Genomic DNA, 15,927 nt, shown 5'->3' with positions numbered 1-15,927 from the left:
GTCATTGCAGAAGGAAGGCGAGCGTGGCACGAGCCGATCGTGTTTCTTTGTTTCTTTCCCTGGACTCATGGCTCACACCCACTCGGAGGGATAGGCCAAGAAAGCGTACTGCATTTTTTTTTTCTGCGAGCGGGTGATTCCACGAGAGATCGACACGGGTCCAAAAGTTGATATTTTAGATTTCATTGAGTATTTTATATTTCGTGCACCTCTCACCAGGTAGCCCGAAAGTCAACTTCGTTTTGTGATTAACGGCAAAACTTACGAGAAAAAAATTATCAAACTTCACTAACGAGGAGGCACCAATTTCGTCACCTGTCATTTTTGAAAATTGCAGATGCTATAAAAAGACAAATATTTTTTACCTGAAATGCATGTCTAATGAAGAATGAATTCATACGGTTTCAAGTTTGTAAACCTTAAAAAATGGCTTTTAAAAATGTATAATTTTGCGACAGTTTAAAATAAGTTACGTATTTCCCTTTTTTTTCTACGAAAGTAATGCAAGCAGCGTTTTCGACTTGACACGTTTTAAGGATACAAAGTGTTCAATAGAAACATAATTTATTGTTGCCGTAGGGCAAAGTTAGTTTTTTATATTTTGCCTCAAAATTTTCATATTAGCAAAAATGTACTCTAGTGAAATTTGAATAATAAAAACCCACTTTCTATTTTTCTTAACATCTCGTAAATAGACAACCGAAGGCCATCATACAGTAATATATAAAAACAAATTGCATTATTTTGTTTTTAGCGACAATATTCGTGGTACAAATCAGAGGTTTTCGAGAATGCGCTGATAAGTTGAGAAATCTAGAAATCGGAACGGAAAAGCGGCAATAAGCTTCAAACGCGAGTAAACGTGACCGCAATTGGTGAAGAAAGGCTGTTTTAGCACTGTGACAAATACGTACTTATGAAGGCGCATTTATGCTTCTCATAACACAGCTCTTCGACAGTAAATCTTCGACACTGTAACTCAGTTGCAAAACATCTATATTTGCAGATAAACTCAAACATGAAAATGTTCCAACGCAAGTGTTGGGACTCGCTAGAAAAAGCATATGCGCTTGAATTACCCTCACTGGTATTTTGGTGGTGACTGCGTGAAACGAGTGATGCGCTCAAAATGGCTGCATCTTTTGCAGATCACATTTAGCAGTACGTGACGCTAACAAAACAGGACCACGATCAGTGCCCTCAGATGTGCTTAGCCAAACATGCCAAGAACGTATGCCTGGAACACGTGGCAACAATTTCCACTGGCTCTTCTTAAACTGACGGAATGTTTCTAGCTCGTCTGCATTTGCACACAGCAGCTTGACATTCTTGAGCTTCGCGCTCATTTGCGCCACCATTTGGGATGCTGACATAATCACAGCTGAGCTTGCCGCTCTGAGGTTATAGAGCGTAGCGTGATGCTTTAGTAGGCCACCAACGCCGTCACAAGAGTTCTTGCCATGTCCTGTGGCCGAAAAAAATCCACTTTTTTGATATATGATCTTTCTGACATAACTCGAACAACTGGTACTTGTTTTTGAAGTGACTGCATGCACCATCAGAAACATAAGTAACATGCGTGTCAGGCTTAAGTTGTTCCTTCATATAGTTGTGGATTATTTGTAGAGCAAAACAGGCATGTGCAGCATCATGGCATGTGTCATCACTGATGACGGCAAAACTTTGAATTGATTGCTTTCTTGTGACGACATACGTGAATAGAGACACCTGTCCTTTGTGCCAGTGATAACGACTGTGCCTCATTCGGTAAAATGGCTGTCCAACTTTCGGCGAAATCAAAGTGAAAAACGCAAAATTCTTTTTCTTGGTTCTCTTTCGCGTGGCGTATTGCTGATTCTTGAATGTATCTTATGTAATCATGGGTAATCCACTTAACGAACCATAAACTTAGCTCTCGCAGAAAAGCACTTGCCTGGGCTGTTTTTTTTTTGTTACTAGATCGCCATTTTCCCATACTGCATAGGCTACCTCAATATCTTCGGGGATTCCTAAACATGTGGCTGTCAGAGCGTCCTCCTTAGCACAATAGTCACAATGGCCTAAAAAACAATCACTTGTAGGGGACCTGCAAAGACATAGTTCTTTCAAGAAGCCCGCCGTGTAGGCACCATCGGTGACGTCTTGTAGGGCAGAAACACACTCCGTGGCATGAGCACAGTATATACAAAGACACACTTCTTGGTGTGGTGCAAGAAGAACCTACTTCGGCCTCAGTGAATAAAAATTTGAGAGCCCGATAGACGTGTTCGGATTAGCTTCTCTAAAGAGACGGTAAGCCTCTCGCACCGAACGGGTCATAAACCTTTTCGAAACAAGCTCCTTTTTTCTGTCAATGATAACAGATACTATAACAAACATAGTTGGGACTCTGCCGAGAGCAGCTATACTCATCTGCCTGGACGTCCATTGGGTTCAGCCGTGTCCTTTTACCGCATTTGGTGCTAACCATATCCCGTGTTTTGCGCGCCAGCGTCGGTATCTGCATATCATGTAAGCTGACAAGTTTGGTATAAGCGCTTGGGGTTTTCGGCGCTCTATATCGCTCGGCAACAGTGTCAACAAACGCATGCACTCTTGATACGAAGAACACGCTTCATAGGCTTGCTTGAAGTTCTTGAACCACTGGGCACACACACTGCATTTTAGATATGATGGTTGAAAGTGGCAGTTACACACGTTATACGGTGCCATTTCATGGTTACTGTAGAATCGCTGCTAAGTTGTCTTGGCTCTGCATGAACTTTGCTATTTTGCGCATGCAGCTTCTCCAGTCGCATATATGGCAGTGCTTCAGGCATGTTTACGCACCGCTCTTGACTTCTGCCTTTTTTCCTTCTTCCGGCAAAAACTCATCAGCTGTTTCAGCTGAGAAGCCATTAGACGAAGACAGCATATCTCCGAGGCGTCTGAAGCAGTTCTGGCAGACGTGGTCGTTGTTATGTGCATGGCGGGCAGCTTTCGGCAAAAGCTTCTGAAGGGCAAACAGGCCGGTTTAAACACGACATCGGAATATAGTAATTAAAACTTCGAGCTTTCTGGACTGGCTCCAGTGGGGTCGCCATGGAAACTTGAGGTGGTTATATTCTGTCCATGCAGCAGCTTGTGGGAATTGCCGTGTCGTCTTCGTCTAATTGCGTCGGAGAGTGATCAACGTATGGCGTGAATGTTGCGTAATTAGATATGATTTGGGAATGCCTAAATGTTATATTGTTTTAATTATTCTTATTTATTGCATGAAGGAGAAGCATTGCCTTCAATGAGTTGTGGGACGCTAGTGTTGGGTTGTGCCCAATTCCTAGTTGAGGGCACTGTTGCTTCCATCGCATCTACTAGAGTCAAGCAAAGCGTCAAGCCAAGCGAAGGCCAAGTGAAGACGCCCTTGACACAGTTGCCACGATGCGCGAGCATGTGACACGAGGCGCGAGCATGCGACACGAGGCGCGAGCATGCGCCGTGAAGGTGTGCATGGACGGCACCGCAGTGGACGCCGAAGAGCGGCGAGGTGCGACTTAGAAGTCATCCGCATTCGAAAAAAAAAAATGCGGAGGCGACATTGACTAAGGCAGTGGCACTCACACGTCGGTGTTCGTGTACCATGGTACATTTGTTTTGGATTAACGTAGTGTTTTGTAGTTTTGCGAAGCGGATCTCGGGGGGCACGAAGAGAGAAGCTCGTGGTTGAGAGAGAAAAGAGAGAGAGAAACATTTTATTAGGTACATTTAAGCAAAGCATGTGGGAAGGAAGTCTAGTCCGGGTTCACTATGACGATCTCGGCGACCAACCTGGCCCGTTGAACCATGGCCTGGCGGACCTCGGGAGGTCCATCGCAGAGGGCATCATCCCACAGCTCTATGGTGCGGAAGGGGTGCAGGATACCGGGAAGGGGAGAAAATATTTTATTGGCGCACTCACCCGTGACATGAAATACTGTTGCGGAGCTGCCACAGCCCGGGCAAGAGTCCTCGTAGCGGTCAGCGTATAATTTATGCATGAAGAGGAGGTTGGGAAACGTATGCGTTTGATCTGCTCCTCCAGCTGTCGCGTCGATCCCAGCTGTCCTCAAGTCCCTAGGAAACCAAAGTAGCGCAATTCGTGTCAATGTGCAGGCTCCTCTCCCCTCGCGTGCATAGCAGATAGTATAAACGACGCTAGTTGAGAGGCTGTGTGGTTCCTGGCCACACAGATGGACGTGTGCTCATGTTTCCGTTAGAGCTCATTTGGGCGCTGCGGCTCTAGGCGATGCTTAAATCACTTAAATAGTGATTGAGAAAGAAAAAAAATATAAAAAGTAACTTTATGTACAATATCTGACGCGTATATAAGCAAGTTACATGTAGTGGTAAAAAGCGCCACCGCAAGCATGCAATACTCCACGCGATAGCCCACCGTTTGCGTGCAGACGCGCTCAGCGGTGACGCTCTCGATGGCAACGCCACTGCTGTCCGTGTAAACTCGGTGGTGCTAAGAATCTGCAGCATGACGCACTAGCCTATGTGAAGGTATCGCAAACGCCACATTGTTTGTCCACTTCCACGAGCACGCGCTCCACGAACAGACGCCACCGGCGTACCCTTTCAGCATAAAGGCCAAACCACGGTACGGCCACACGCCTGGTTCCGCTCCGTTTTAGGGGCGAAGTTCCTTGTAGCGGCACCCGTTCGTCCCTCGTAGTATAGTAGTAGTAGTCGTAGTGTGTAACTAGTATTACATTTTGACCTGCAAGGTGGTGCCGGTGGGAGATTTCTCCTGTGCGCTGTTGAACAATAAAAGAATTCGTAGCGTGCGTGTTAACTAAAAGCCGAATTCTCCTGTCTCTCATTCCCCATTAGCAGCCATTGGCATGTACATTGAGCACTATCTGACAAGAAAGGGTTGCTACGTTATACTCGCTGGACGTAGCCTTCTTGGTTTTAGAAAGATTTAGCGAGCGCTGAGCCGCAGTGCCATATATACAGTGAACTAGTATATACCATGAAGTCGAGGTGGTTAAAGGTGGGAAGTAGACACGAAGCGCAAGCCGTAAGAAAGTGTGCCTGTGCCACCTCTCGTTTATTCCTTGGAATGTCCGCTGGATGACGGTGCTTCTATATGAAAAATATATGATGAAAAGATGCGAGATGGTGGTACATGGAGTGTTGAATAGACGGACGAATGGACACACAGACAGATGCATGGACAGACACACGGATGGATGGACGCATGGACGGACGCATGGGCGGATGCATGGACGAACGCCGGGACGGACGCACAGTTAGACGTGCGGACGAACGAACAGACGCACGCACGGACGGGCGGATGGACGCACGGACGGTCACACAGACGGACGCATGGACGGATGGAAGCAAGAACGAATGGACGGACCGGACGGTTGCTTCGCCCCACTCTCCATAATTCACTCAGTGGATATGCTGCCTTTTTTTTTTTTTTTTTTGCGGGCCCGTTTTCGACCGGGCCAAATGCGGCGAAAGCTTTTCGGCTTCGGCTGGAGAGGAGGAGCCCGCACGCGCTCTAGGTTGCTGATTGGATAAAAAAAAAACGGTGGCCCATTACGTCATCACGCAAGCTGGTCGCCGTTCGTGAAAGATGGCGCTCGGCTGAAGCGAGTGGCAAGGCCTAGTTGGCAGCCGCGTAAAGGAAGCTTATTTGGACGTTATTGCAATTACCACTTGAGTTAATGAGCATCCGCGAATATATTCATCAAAAGGCAGCAAGCCGGCACAACCTTCCTGCCCTCCTCACTGGCTGCGATCGCCGAGGGAACCTGACGGAGAGTTGTGTTTACGTGAGGTTCGGAGACCACCGATTTCGCGTGTTTCGTGCCATCGTTCGTATTGCTTTCGGAAATGAAATTTCATCAATTGGTGGTGTAATCTGTGCATGACACATGATCATCGTACCAAAGCGTCAAAAGTGTTCGATCGTCGCAAACAGTGTATGCGATTTGTATGTCTGCCGTGTTCACTCCAGTGAAAAGCGGCTGGTGCTTTCGGTGAACGGGCATTGCTGTGTGAAGTGCGGAGTAATGTTAGGTCTGCGGCGATAAGCTTTATTGCCGTTATTCGGTATGTTCTGCTGCGTGTGCTTTGCTTTGCCGCTGGCAATGTGTTGTCATGACTACGTCGCGTACGAAATGCTCGATGGCGTCCCCAGTTGAAGCTTGCCCACGAGATACCAGTCGGGGTATGAGCGTGCGGTGTTCTGCAGCGGTGCAAGATGCACCAGTGTTATTAGGGGTGTGTGTGTGTGCCTTTCCAAAGTAAGGCGTACATGAACGCTGTCAGTGGCATTTATTATTATTTTTTGGTATCAGGCATCTCTATACAGAACGACGATTAAACTTGAATTTGCTGTTTAGCTAGCGTGTAGTCTCTTTTCACTTCTTCCTGCGCTTTCAACGTTGTGCTTTCACACCGCTCTGTATTACATATGCCCGAGAACGTTGTAGTCAAATAATGACAAGTACAGGTAACCTTCATGTCTATTGTGCTGAAACTGTTTTGTCAAGGCTCTTTGTTTAGTGCAGCTAGATCGATTACTAGTGATTAATTGCAGGTGGTTTGTCCGACGTTATCGGGATCATTTTGAGAATGTCCTACTGCGGCGCATATATTCTTGCGCATTTACCTTAATTTCTCGGTATGTAGGGTACTGCTGTGGATAATGTCGTTTTGATGTTGTCATTAATTAATCCTGCACTCTGAGGTAAATTGTTATTTGACTTTAGTGTCCCTTTAACGATTTTGAGCACTTGCTACTTGACTATGGGAATAGCAGAAAGCCGTCCCGAAGCACCGATAATGTATAAATTTACATGCAAACTACATACAAATGTGTTTAGAAAAAGTGGTAAATGATTTTGAGTACTTGGTATTCGAATATGAGAGAGAATAAAGCCGTCATGCCCCGAAAAGGCTTTTAACGACTCAGAGTACTTGGTACTGCCCCGCCACGGTGGTCTGGTGGCTAAGGTACTCGGCTGCTGACCCGCAGCTCGTGGGATCAAATCCCGGCTGTGGTGGCTGCATTTCCGATGGAGGCGGAAATGTTGTAGGCCCGTGTGCTCAGATTTGGGTGCACGTTAAAGAACCCCAGGTGGTCGAAATTTCCGGAGCCCTCCACTACGGCGTCTCTCATAATCATATGGTGGTTTTGGGACGTTGAACCCCACAAATCAATCAATCGAGTACATGGTACTCTACTATGGGAGAGCAAAAAGCCGTCCCTTGAAGGCCTACATTTCACGAGGCCGGTGGTAGATTCCTCAACCGGTAGGGGGGGGGGGGGGGGGTAGAGAAAGTGGGTAACGATTTAGAGTACTTGGTACTCTACTATGGGAGAGCTTAGAGCCGTCCCGGTCCTTCAGTCGGTATGGGGGGGGGGGGAGAGGGGGGGATTAGAAAAAGGGATACCGATTTAGAGCACAGGGTACTCTACTATGGGAGAGCTTAGAGCCGTCCCGGTCCTTCAGTCGATATAGCTACAAATGAATGAAGAGTTTATACCAGAGCCGAATACACGTAGGCCCATTTATTATGGGTCATCTTTGAAAACCTCCGCGCTTGATCTTGGCAGACCGCGTAATTTGGTTGACACCAAAAACATATTTGCGAGTATTCGACGCTATAATAGGTGATGCTATAACAGATATTTGCTTTCCATTTTAGCCTTTAGACAAATGACTGTAATAGTATAATTGTGTTTAGAAGAGTGCCATTTAAATACCTAAGCATTTTTCTTCAACCGAGGAACGTGTGTAACCACAAGTAGCACGTAGCACAAACGGCCATGCCAGATAATGAATAAATGAATCATGAGTGAAAAAAAATCATTGCATATCAACGGACCAATGATGACGAGTCGGACGAAGTGTCCATTGATCCGTCCGTGTGTCCGACAGCCCGTACGTGCATACGTCCATTCGCCCGTTCGTCCATCCGTTCATGCTTTCATCCGTTCGTCCATTCGTGCTTCCGTCCGTTCGACCGGGCTTTTGTCCATCCATCTGTCTGTCCGTGCATGCTCTCATCCGTCCATCCATCCACCCACCCGTGCTTCCGTCCGACCGTCCGTCCGTGCTCCGTCTGTCCATCCATGCTTCCGTCCGTTCTTCTGTCCATCTGTCCGTGTGTCCATTCGTTTGTCTGTCTATCTGTTCTTCTGTCCATCCATGCGTCCATCCGTCCGTCCGTGCCCCCGTGCGCCCGTTCCACGTGCTTCCATCCGTTCGGTACTCAGTCCATGTGTCCGTCCGTGCCTCAGTCCGTGCGTCAATCCGTTCATATCTCCGTCCGTTCATCTATCTGTCTGTCCGTCCGTCTGTCCGTCTACCTGTATGTCTGTCCATCCATCTAGTGAACACTCCAAGGACCGCTATCTCGCATCTTTTAATCATATATTCATCATATACAAGTACCGGCATCCGATGGATATTAGAAAGAGTAAACTAAAGGTGGCTACCTACTACCTCAACATACATCGAGGATGCACGACCCACGGCTTTAGGAGCTTCGCCCTAAAAATCCACGAGGAATATCCCTTGGGAGAGGTCGTGATGTATAAGCGTAGAGATTTGTTGTCGGTTGCATGGGAGTGAAGCTTCTTAAGCTCGCAGGATGTCCGTTAACGCTGTCGTTGTCGTAGCTTCCTGACGGACCGAAATACAGGTCTTGCACATACCGTACATAGAGCGTTCATAGCACGCGTGTAGCTTAAATATAGACTGTACTCTGTCCATCCTTCCATCCGTCCGTCCGTTCATCTGTCCATCCGTGCGTCTGGTCATCCGTCCGTCCGTCGCTTTGTAATTTCCAAAGTGAGGCCGGTGAACCCCTGTGTCCATCGAGACGGAATTGTTCAGAATGGAGCGAGATGCTCGCATCTCCCTTCATGCATGGTTGGGCACACTGGGTGCAGCGATGCTACGCAAGCAAAGTACGAGCACCCGAATGGTTTGGCTCGGCGCTGTAGAATACTCCGACGCGACCGGCGTCCGTTACGCACCCCGCCGGCCACCTGGCACCATCGTAATCACTTATAAAACATTTCATACACGTTTCGTAATCGTCCAATGATCTTCGCTTCATCATCAGCATTCACTTCGTGGGTTGGCTTCTAATTTTAGGGGCGAAGCGGCATATAGTCCAATCTTGTGACTAGTCACGCGTAACCGAGATACAAAGACGAGAAAGAAAAGAATGCGAAAGAAATGGATGACTATTTCTCGTCTGATTTCCTAGATGGCGTTACTCTGCCGCTACTCTCCGAAGTGCCGCTACTCTCCTATTGGTTGCTGCACGCGCTATTCTCCATTGGCTGCTGCGCACGCTTTGCCAACGAGTGCTTCTCTCAGTCTCCTGGATAGTCGTGGCGACTATCGCTACGTACGGCGACGTGGCGGATCGTTGGTGGGCCATGGACGAAGCAGAGCGGCGGGCGCGTTGACGCTGGCGCTCGGCTTCCTTGGCTCCCGTCATGGTGGTGTTGCCCGCACGCCGTCTACATTGTCGAACGTGATCGGGTGCACGGACGGACGGACACACAGATGGATGGACGGACGAACGCTTCGCACCACTCATAATCATTCACTCCGTGGAGATGCTGCGATTTTTAGATGCGGAAGCATCTTATACTCGCGCCTTGTAGTGCGCCGTCCGCGCCGTCCGCACCGCTTCTCGAACATTCGACAGCTGACGCGCGCGCATGCGCTGTCGCGCCGTCGCCCACTCTTCCACCATCTGTGCATCCCTTCCTCCTCTACACACCGCGCGTGCTTCACTCCTCCACCATCTGTGCACCCTTCCTCCTCTACATACCGCGTTCGACATCTACAATTCTCCTGATTCTCCAGTGGACGCGCATGTGGCGTCGCGCTTCGACAACATTCAACAGCTGACAGTGCATGCGCCGTCGAGCTGTATATATACTCAAGGTCGGCGCTCGCTCGCTCAGTTGCCGCTCGTCGGTTGGTTTGTACGGCGCGTCGACGTCCAAGGTCGCGGTGAAATGAATCCCAACGAATCCACAAACACAATGATCGACGTCCCTTCGACCAGCGCCGCCCTTTCGCATACGTGTGTACGTGTTCACTCATTTAACACCCCCTCCTACAACCACGTTAACCAATTTAGCCATCGACCCAAGTAAGTCGCAATTTAACACCCCATTTCACAACCACGTTAACCAATTTAGCCATCGACCCAAGTAAGTCGCACTTTAACACCCCGTTAAGCAATTATATGCTCCGCATCCTCCTCAGTGTTCCCCCGAGGGAAGCTGCGGGCAATTTTTAAACGACCTTAGTTACAGCTTTTTTCTAGAATTTTGTGTTAGACCAACATGTGCATGGTGTCCTTCAACTTATTTTTAACGTTCATGAGCGTGTGGAATACCAAAACAGAAGCCACATTCCGCGACCACCAAAACACGAGTTGCTCGTAAATCTTTGGCGTAATACATTTTTTTTCACGTACATTCTCCACTTCGGCGTTAAATCATTTCTTTCGGAGGGATGTTTATTTTGTAAGCACTAATATACTCAGCAGGCGACAAGATATTGTGTATGTCGTTCCTTACGTAAGTCTGTCCATCCCATTCTCACGTAGAATGATCATGGATAGTTAATGTGTAAAACACAACTAAATGCCTAAAACGTTTTCAGGTTCGGGACCCAAGCTTTCAACCTCAATATCTGGACTCGATTTATTGTTCGACTGTTCTTAATTCTTCTCGAATCCACTCCGCTTCAGAAGCACACATTTGTTCGGCGATTTTTCACTACTCTATCGTAAAGTATTTCCCAGAACTTCTGTTTGGTTTGACGATGTATCGTATGCTTATCATTCGACTACTCATTAGCCCAAATTACACTTAGTATTCAACAACTTAGATATGATTCATCGATGTTTACGCAGTCGTTTTTTTTTTTCATTATAGTTCTACTGTACAAAAAGTACTGAGTCTGTTCCTTCGAAATGCGGGTCTATATTGCCGCACTCATCTCTCAAGTTTTGTTATCGCACCACCCGATTCAACCGATCAAAGTCACCGAATAGCCATAACGCGTCAGCTGTCGAGTGAACAATTGACCACAGGGCGAGCATGAAATGGATGCACTGTTCCCTGAATGCTGTCGGCAGCTCGCAACTTCAGTGCGCCCGTAAGGAGTTAGATCTTTTAGGGGCAAAGCTCATTAAGCCGTTTGTCGTGCATCCTCAGTGTATGTAGTTGTAGATAGCCACCTCTTGTTTAGTTCTTGGAATGCCCAGTAGATGGCGGTACTTGTGTACAGTGAATATACATGCTGAAAACATGCGAGATGGCTTTACTTGTGGTGTCCACTAGATGGACGGACATAAAGACAGACAGACGTGGCCAGCGGAAATGCGATTCACGGTTTGGCGATAAAAACTTTGGAAACTCCGCCCCACTCATCATCCTTCACCCCGTGGATATGCTGTGATTTTTTTTCTTTGCGCGATTGAACACTCGTTGCGACTCCGAAGAGAAAGGCAACTACATCACAAGGTACTCGCGATTTAACAACCAAAGCAACATAGGCACAAGGAATACTTGCCAGTCAATCCGAGCTCGTTTCCTATTTTATTCCACAAGTCTTCCTTTAGCAAGCAGTCCTTGTGCTTGGGGTGGTGTTTGTCAAATAAGACGGGGTAGTTGAGCACCAATTCTATGAGCATTTCTGTTAAGCGCACGTTACTAGACTTAAATGACCAGAAAGTCGCACTTGGCCGCCGTTTTTTTTTTTTTTCGAATTCCTCGGCTAGCGCTTCTATGGTTCGCAGCGAGCCAATCCGGCGGCAGCCGCCGCGAAAATCGGTCCGGGAACGATCGGCACAGAGAAGTCCCTTTCAGCGGATCTCGCCGCTGCCGAATCGGATTGGGCACGCTTCCTGCAGCCGGAATGCTCAGTGTGAACGAGCAATTAGTTCCTTAGTGCGTTTCCGAAATTGTATTTTCATGAGTCGCCTTTATGCTCTCCCGTACTAGAGTACCAAATACTCTAAATCGTTTACAGCATTTTCTAAACACATGGTGATGTCACGATATGTGGCGTTTCGTGGCGATGAGAGTATATTAACGATGCGCGTGCTTCAGGTGGCGTCATCTGGGCGTTGTTGCAGAGTCAACGCTAAAGAAGGATTTTTCACTCATAAAGGTACCCCTAATCAATTCTCATTCTGTTAAAGTATATTCTGGCACAAATATGTTGTAATGTTTCAGTTTTTTTTTTTCTGATTGCTTGCAGCCGGAGTATACGGGTTATACCCAATCAGCTGCAGCGATAAAGTCTGTAGCTCAAAAGCATTTCACGTCCTTACAGCTTTCGAGTAAAATTAGCCACAAAGGGTTGCTGCCCCAAACTCAATCACCTTGACTGCTCGCAGAAATTAATTACTGCAACCGTGCTGACCACGTTTGCACATGCAGTAGAAACACAAACGTCTCCGTGTTCTCCCAGCTGAAAGCGACCTGTTTGTACACAGGGTACCGAAACTGTGATACAAACACTATTTCTACAACGGAACAAACGTGTATACTAGACGCCAAGACAAAGTGACGCGGAAGGGCTGCCGCCGTCTTATCGCTGCTCGAACGAGCACGAGCGGAGCCGAACATTAAAAGAACTTTGGTAAGCAGTCAGTTGGTCCAAGGTTACTCCATGTAAAAAATAAAATAAAATGACGTTCCTTACCAGGCACACAGGGAGCAAACAAATCGAACTGATGACCAAGCAGCAGATCCCCGGAAGTCGGTCAGAACAGGACCGTGGTCTTGACGGGTAGCTTTGTCTCGCGACTCGCGGAAACAGCCGGCGAAAAGCGAGACCTGTCTTAAAAACACAACGCTAACAACCGACGACCTCGAGAGATTCTGCGATGTTTACCACTACTTCAAGCTTGAAGTTCTCGTTCAGTTCCGCAGGAACGTGATGGCTTTCTTTAGTGGTTCCAGCTACCGTTATGCTGCCATTCACAAAAGGGCACAAGGTTCACAGGGCGCAGAAAACAATTCGAAGCCAGCGAGAGTTAAGGGGAGTTCGTTGTGCGAACTGCTTTGTCTCACCAGTTTCCGCGAGCAGTACTTGCGCATGCGCGTTCATTTCTTTTCTTCTTTTTTTGTCCTTCGGGACAAACCAGACTTAGATATAAGAGACTATAAAGTGCTCTTTATTTTTAAAAAAAAATCCTGTTATTTGTCTTGTTTTCCTGTTCTACTACCAGTTTTCTAGAAAGCTCGCGCGCCCGAACCCAGCGTCGTTCTTAGCCATGACACTCGGCCATGACTGAATGCGCACGCAGCTGCCGACAATGCTTGGCGGAAGAAATGTTTCGCATTTAAAAGTAAGGATGCTACCGAGATGTGACAGTCAGGTTCGCGTGCAACCTCCTTGCGTGCAGTATGCCATGCCTCATTATCGGATGATTTTTCGAGATGAAACACGCTATGACTTAAGTATACGCTTCGCATGCATCAAAAGTATCGCGGGAAGCCCCGCCACGGTGGTCTAGTGGCCAAGGTAGTCGGCTGCTGACCTGCAGGTCACGGGATCTGTTCTCTTCTGTTCTAACTATTTTGCTGTGGAGAGGTTGAGGTCCATATTGACTCGACTACGCCATATCACTAAGTTCTGCAGCGAAAGAAAAAAGAATAATATGAACGGTACCCAAAAATGAAGAATCCGAAAAAAAACACAATAGAACACTGAAACCAGTTGAAATATGCCAATGCACAGTTTACTTGCAGCTGTGCACACTGTCATAAACTGTTCACACGCACACCTCCCTTTTCTACTGTCAGTATATGCACTTACACACTTCATATATATGAATCCCTGGCTGTCTATCACAGGCGCTTATCCAGCCTGGCCTCCACTAAAATGTCTGTCAGGAAGATGTTCGCCTTTTTGTGAAGATGCATCGCAAGCCATGGTTCGAGGAATTTCTTTAATGTGAGGGGCCGTCTGTCCAAGCTTCCTGATTTGTTCCTTAATTTTTCACTTTCATTCGCGTATTTAGCGCACAGCAAAAGTATATGGCTGACATTTTATTCTGCAAGACCAAACCCCGGTTGCAGCGGCTGCATTTTAGATAGAGGCGGAAATGCTGCAGACCTGTCTGCTCAGATTTGAGTGCAGGTTAAAGAACCCCAGGTGGTCGAAATTTCCCGAACTTTCCACTACGGCATTTCTTATAATCATATATAGTGGTTTTGACAAGTGAAACTCCACATATCAATCAATAATTTTCGTTTGCCCCAAGTTAAGAGGGTGATATAACGAGATCACCCAGACGTAGGCTTGGCTCTTTATTTCACTGATCATAAGGCAGTCTTAATGTAGTGAAAACGAAGTCCGCACTTTAGTACCATAGAGGACCAATAAAAGGACATCGTATATACTGTATAGTGTTGTCACTCGTTTGCATGTTCGAGTGGGCATTGTACGGGAAATTAACGGTTACCAGAATGACCCCCGCGGAGCTTCTCCCACTCTTAATGATCATTAACTTCTTAGATATGGCTTTTTTTTTACATTCAACATTCATTGCACAGCAGTTCGTCTCACGCCGATATGCCATGATAAAACTTCATATACGTTAAAAAAAAATCAGCCCTTCTCTCGAGCATATTGCGTAACTAAAGGTCATCGAATCTGCTCAACGAACAGATGTGCTTTGACTCGCGTTACTCCACTGTGCGTGGTTGAAGAATAGCATACGAACTAAAGAGGAGCCAGTTATTGAGCTTGAACAAGAGGGGTATTCTCAGAGGTCCTGGCAACGTTAACCGACTGCATGAACGAATCAGACTATTGTAATAAGTGCAAAAGTGTTCTGCACGGTATGCAAAAAAAAATCAAGCGAAAAACCAAGCAACATTTAAAAAAAAATAGTGGAGGATGGGACGAAGAATTTTACGGTACTATAGGCACATAGTGGCGTGCTTTTTATCTCAAGACATCATGGATCGCTTGCGAAACGAACCTGCCGTCAACAGGGTAGCAATTTTTTTCTCGCAAACCTTCGTTTAGAGATTGCTGCTACCGTTGAGATCCGAAACCTTATGAAATGCTTCTTGGGACTGTTTATCCTCTTATTCATGCGCACTATTTCCAAAAAAAGAAATGACTCCGAAAACGCACACAAAAAGGAACTTGTAATCTCTGATTTATAAGTGATGCACCAGCACATTCGACTCAGTGATGATGGTAATCTAGCCATTCGCACGTTAAATGCGCCTCTCAAGTTCTAATTTTCATCCTTGAAAAAATCTCTCGGGCCTTTATGAAAGATCAAATGCTGCGCAGTTTAGTTTCACCTTTTTTTCTTGATCCAACACCACGATCGCATTGTATAACGCTCGGTGCGGGGCGTCAAGATTTGCAACGATGAAGTTGCTGGCAGGCTTGCCTTTCGCACACTGTGTTACAGAGAGTATGCCCTCCCCCCCCCCCCTTTTTGTGTGTGTGTGGGGCGGGGTTTGCATCATCTTCGCTGATACGAAAGGCTACAGAAAGCCCTTGAAGCATGCAGCAAATGGCTACAACTGCGCTACCATAATGAAGTAATTCGGTGTTTACTTAAAGAAGTGTTAGAGTGCGCATTTCAAGTAAAATCCTTAGATGCCTCATCAAATACTAATATTGTCGGCGTCAACATGAGCGATGCACGAAACCGTCATCATGTATTGACATCACCCTTTAACATCACAGATCTCCGATGTTTGTGACGTCATTGTGACCTCCCTAGCATCACTATGACGTCACATGATTTATTTATTTATTTATTTTGACATACTGCAGCTCGGTTACAGGGCTATCGTAGGAGTGGGTACAGAGCAGCAAAAATACAAGAAAAAACTGAGAATACTTAAAATATTCAAAAACAATG

This window comes from Rhipicephalus microplus, chromosome 3, assembly GCF_043290135.1.
Source record: "Rhipicephalus microplus isolate Deutch F79 chromosome 3, USDA_Rmic, whole genome shotgun sequence".
Lineage (NCBI taxonomy): Eukaryota > Metazoa > Arthropoda > Arachnida > Ixodida > Ixodidae > Rhipicephalus > Rhipicephalus microplus.
Note: the sequence above shows the minus strand (reverse complement) of the source record.